This window comes from Notolepis coatsorum, assembly GCF_963971535.1.
Source record: "Notolepis coatsorum genome assembly, chromosome: 3".
In the NCBI taxonomy this organism is placed as follows: domain Eukaryota; kingdom Metazoa; phylum Chordata; class Actinopteri; order Aulopiformes; family Paralepididae; genus Notolepis; species Notolepis coatsorum.
Window position 1 is genome coordinate 4467313 of NC_140167.1, and position 6000 is coordinate 4473312.

Consider the following 6000-nt stretch of genomic DNA (forward strand, 5'->3'; position numbering starts at 1 on the left):
AGTATGGTCTCGTGCCCGCGGTACCGTACGGTCTTGCGTTTCACCCGTCAGTAGGGCTGCAACGATTAGTCGACATAATCGACGATGTCGATTATAAAAAAAAATTTTGACGAGAAATTGTTGCGTCAATTAGTAATTAAAAAAATATATATATATATTATAATTTTTTTTTTGTGCACCACCTATCTTTGTGAAAGTGGCTTCTCAGCTCTGGTCCAGCCAGCTGAAGACTTCTTAACTTAACATAACAGACCGACAGTAAGTTTGGGGGAACTAATGGGATAACTGGGGATGTTGTTTCGTCCTGACAAGAGTCTCAAAGCAACTCTGAGGTCGTGCTCAATGTCCAATCTGTTCCTCTGCTCTGTCTTCAGCTGGACCAGAGCTGAGAAGCCACTTTCACAAAGATAGGTAGTGCAAACATTTTTTTTCTTTTTTTTTTTTATATAATTGTTTTTTTCGATTAGTCGACTAATCGAAAAAATTATCGACAGATTAGTCGACTACCAAAATAGTCATTAGTTGCAGCCCTACCCGTCACACGGCTAAACTCGTACTTTCTCTCCAAACACTCTGTGTAATTAATACCTGAATCGTTTATTTCACCACGTTCTTCTCGGGTTCTTGCGCGTCGTAGAGATGAACGGATGCTGACGAACACGACATCAGGCTGATTACAACAACAAGGCTGTAGGTTATTGGTATCAGAGAATCCCCCCCCCCCCCTCCCCCCCACTATAAAAATCCCGAGAGACTCACGTCAGAAAGCGTAAGCGGCTCGATTCACCGCGTCTTGTGGCGCGTGTCGGATCTCGCCGATGAGGAAAACGCACTCTTTACTCTCACCGAGTAAAGAGTGACCCGCAGAGCCGTTTCAACGTCTGAGCGCAAAGCCAGAAGAAGGCCCGTTTTTAAACGTCCGACGCACATTCCGAGTTTCCATTGTTTTGTATCGTTCTCTAGTTTAACTATAGCTTCCTATTTGTTTAACTATTACCTCGTGTTACCTTATGTGTTAACCTCATTATTAACCTCATTCTATCACCTCATGCCTCTGATGTGACCGGTGTTAGGTTTTTTAGTGAAACACTAGGTGATGTTTTTTTAGGGGGCCAGCGCTGCCAGAGGCGGCTGGGTTCACACTGCAGACCTTTACAGCTCAATTCTGATTTATTGCTCAGATCTGGATATATATGTAAAAAAAAAAATCGGTTGTTCACATTTTATTCTTGAAATGTGGCCAATGTCAGATTCCGGTGTGAACCGGTCACTGCTCCTGAAATGACCCGCGTGCGCAAAGTGAACAATAAAGAAGACGGGCGTTAAAGAAACGGTGACAAAATGTTAATCTCTAGACTAGAGTGACGTAAAAGTCACGTGACCGTGTTCAGACTGAGGTCGCTTTGCAAAAAAAGAGCAGACCTGTATCTGATTCGGGACCACATTATTATGAAAGTGGCCCAAATCACAATTGAAAAGATCAGATTCCGTGCGATTTGTGCCGTTCACACTGTCGTGAAACGATCGGATCCGAGTTTATAAAGAAAATAAAAATTATAATAATAATAATACGATTTGGGCCACTTTTTGCTTGCAGTGTGAACGTGGCCAAAAGGGGACGCATGGAGTCAATCATCTTGGCAGCGAAAATAACGCGTGTGGTTGAAGCAACACTCTGAAGGCAACTCTTCCTGCGCTGCGGCCAATCAGAGCTGTCCAGAACGGTGCGTTGCGCCCCCCTTTTTTTTCTTTTTTTTTTTTTTTTTTTCATGGTTACGATGTGGGTCAATTCACCCTCATTTTAAATGTAAAATTGTGACTGCAGTTCACTGGCTCATGTCTGTGGAACAGTTTTGAAAGTGAATTGGACCGATCTTAGCTGCACGTGGTAGGTTCTCTTGTTGATAACCGTTTGGTTAAGAGTTCATGGTGTTCAAATTTGAGGGGGGGGGGGGTGTAAACTAGTGTTTGTTCTCATTCTACATTTTAATAGACCGTTTTTCAATACATTATCGTTTTTGTATTCAAACGTTTTAACTTTTAGGTTTATCGAGGAAGATGTTTTCTTCGTAGAAGGACCACCGTCTGTTGTTTCTTAAATAAAGGTTTTTGAATGTTTACAGTTGAATACCTACACGTATGATTAATGTAACAGCACACCTTTCTTTTGTTTGTTAAATAAAGGTTTTGAATGTTTACAGTTTATTAATGATTAATGCACGCAGGCCTGGATCTACTGGCAGCCACGCCCCCTATCTCAGCCACGCCCCCCTCTCAGCCACGCCCCCCTCTCGCACATCCAATGACTATAATCGGTAAACGAAGATATAGCTAATTACATACCGGTTCAATCCTTTTGTGCTTTCTAGAAGCCTTTTTCATTGCATTTCAAACCTAGATTAGATTAGATTAAAAATTATGTAACAGTAAAGTGCAACAGCAATATACAATGAACAGGAGATTAAACTGGATATAAAATATACAAATGAGTACTACTGAGTGTGGTGCTAATCAGATGTATGTACAGAGTTGTAGTATAATAAATAAAGACGGTATGACCAGCTGTACGACTACTGACCAGCAGCGTACTAGTAAGAGTAGGACATGTACAGATATAGATATAGTAAAGGACTATTTATACTCAAAAGACAACGGAGGTTCCCCTCGCTTACAGTCACGTTGAGACGTTGAGTGTACATACAGAGATGAGCATCGTAAATACAGCATAGAAATCACTGCATGTAAAATCACAACAATAAGACAAGACGAGGGTAGACAAAAGCTAGGATAACATTTAAACACATACAACTTGATCGACAATGATAAACTGCGATAGAACTGACCTAACGTGTGGAAGAAATTACGATGAATATTATTTGATTGCCTTGTTGGATATGAATGAATACTGGAGTTTGATGTGAAAAAAATATGGGAAACAATAGGAAATAAATCTAAATTAAAAGTGCAGTTAAACATAAAAAAAAATACATATCTGGTATGCATTAATATCAAAGATTGATAGTATTTTAAGTTGCTTAAAAAGAGGAGCAGATGGTTCAAGGCGATTAGAAGTATAGTGGCAAGCCTTGTGAATTTATTTTGCTATATAAAACATTTATGAAGAGAAGTAGGAAAAGTACTGGCCCAAATAATATTACAATATGATAAATATGGGTAATCATACTTTATCAAACTATAATAAAGTGCCAAAAGACAGGAGCGATTCGCAAGAGAAGAAATACCAGTGTTTATTGCGCCTCTCTGTCAGAGAGGCCAATCAGCCGTCTCATAAAGGTCACAGTGATGAGTGTCGTATCTATTATTAGTGATTAATCTGAGGGCTGAGTGACAGACAGGGATTTCAGGGTTGAGGCTGCAGCGTGCCTATAAGTTAATCAACATAAGACTGATAGGAAAACTGCTTCGACAACTTTCTTCCTACTAATCATTCAAAGGAAAGCCGTTTCTGTTTGCCTCTGGGAGTATCCTTTTAAATGCCCTTTTTAAAATGAAAAATAGTGCTTGGAAAAGTACTTAAGTCCTTGAATTTCATTTTGCAATGTCCGTGGCAACCCTGCCACCACCATATCCTCTGACCTTATTGTACCTGCCCTAAACACATACAGTACACTGATAGACCTTATTGTACCTGCCCCTACACACATACAGTACACTGATAGACCTTATTGTACCTGCCCCTACACACATACAGTACTGATAGACCTTATTGTACCTGCCCCTGCACACATACAGTACTGATAGACCTTATTGTACCTGCCCCTACACACATACAGTACACTGATAGACCTTATTGTACCTGCCCCTAAACACATACAGTACACTGATAGACTAATTGTACCTGCCCCTACACACATACAGTACACTGATAGACCTTATTGTACCTGCCCCTACACACATACAGTACACTGATAGACCTTATTGTACCTGCCCCTACACACATACAGTACACTGATAGACCTTATTGTACCTGCCCCTACACACATACAGTACACTGATCGACCTTATTGTACCTGCCCCTACACACATACAGTACTGATAGACCTTATTGTACCTGCCCCTACACACATACAGTACACTGATGGACCTTATTGTACCTGCCCCTACACACATACAGTACACTGATGGACCTTATTGTACCTGCCCCTACACACATACAGTACACTGATAGACCTTATTGTACCTGCCCCTACATACATACAGTACACTGATGGACCTTATTGTACCTGCCCCTACACACATACAGTACACTGATAGACCTTATTGTACCCGCCCCTACACACATACAGTACACTGATGGACCTTATTGTACCTGCCCCTACACACATACAGTACACTGATAGACCTTATTGTACCTGCCCCTACATACATACAGTACACTGATGGACCTTATTGTACCTGCCCCTACACACATACAGTACACTGATAGACCTTATTGTACCTGCCCCTACATACATACAGTACACTGATGGACCTTATTGTACCTGCCCCTACACACATACAGTACACTGATAGACCTTATTGTACCTGCCCCTACATACATACAGTACACTGATGGACCTTATTGTACCTGCCCCTACACACATACACTACACTGATAGACCTTATTGTACCTGCCCCTACATACATACAGTACACTGATGGACCTTATTGTACCTGCCCCTACACACATACAGTACTGATAGTCCTTATTGTACCCGCCCCTACACACATACAGTACACTGATAGACCTTATTGTACCTGCCCCTACACACATACAGTACACTGATGGACCTTATTGTACCTGCCCCTACACACATACAGTACACTGATAGTCCTTATTGTACCTGCCCCTACACACATACAGTACACTGATAGTCCTTATTGTACCTGCCCCTACACACATACAGTACACTGGTGGACTAAGTGCAATGTTTACCAAACCAAACAAAATGTAACCCATCTTGTTTTACAGAACTGGAAACATCAACACAATTAAATTAACATAAATAAATACATTTCGTGTATCTATCATTTAAATTGCAGATTTAGGTTCATTCATTTATACACACACGCATGTATCTCTATATTTATATAATGTATTATTCTATATTATACGTCTATATACTATACTATATAATTGTATTATTTGAATTGTATTATAATATAACTAAATCATACTATTTATCCTACACTATATTATATTGGTAATACAGTATTATACAACATTTGTAAGGCCACATGCCTTGTGGTATGTGATTTTTTTATTTGATTTTTTATTTGTCTCGAACATAGAAACATAAAACAAGTTTAAAAAACAAAAAGGTAAATAGACTATTTCCATACAATAAGTGTTCGAGAAGGAACAGGGGCAAGTACTAACATGTAGCAAGCCCTGCCCCTTCCTTACAATATTTTACATTATAATTTAATACAAATAAAAATAATATAACAAATAATGAAAAATAAAATAAAGGTAGTTTTTTATATTATCCAATTATCCAAATGAGAAAATATATGTATTAGGCAGTCACATTACTGCTCAAGCTCCTCTCACACTTAGGTTGTTTTAAAGCTAATGTCCCTCTAAAATTATAAACACTCTCTCTAGCCATGATTTTTTTTTTGCTATTTAGGCATATCTCCTCCCAACAGTTTTTTCCTAAATTAGTTTTATATTTATAAGAAAAAAAACTAACAATTAATAAATACATGATCATTTCAGCTTGAGGTGACCGACCGTCTCTCCTAGGAGTGTTCCGTTAGAAATGCAATGCGGCGTGTTCACCACTAGGTGGTGATCTAATCACACATAATGAATGAGCTGATTCCCCCAGTAATGTGCAAAACACAACTACACTGGGATTCCCCTTGGTCTGGTCATGGAGTTTCTGGAATATTATGGAAGTAACTGCGAGTGGTATTATTATTAAAGGGGAAGTCGGATACCTCAATAAAAGTCTTCTGGTGAAGTCGTGAATGCTCTGGGAATTTCACAAATGG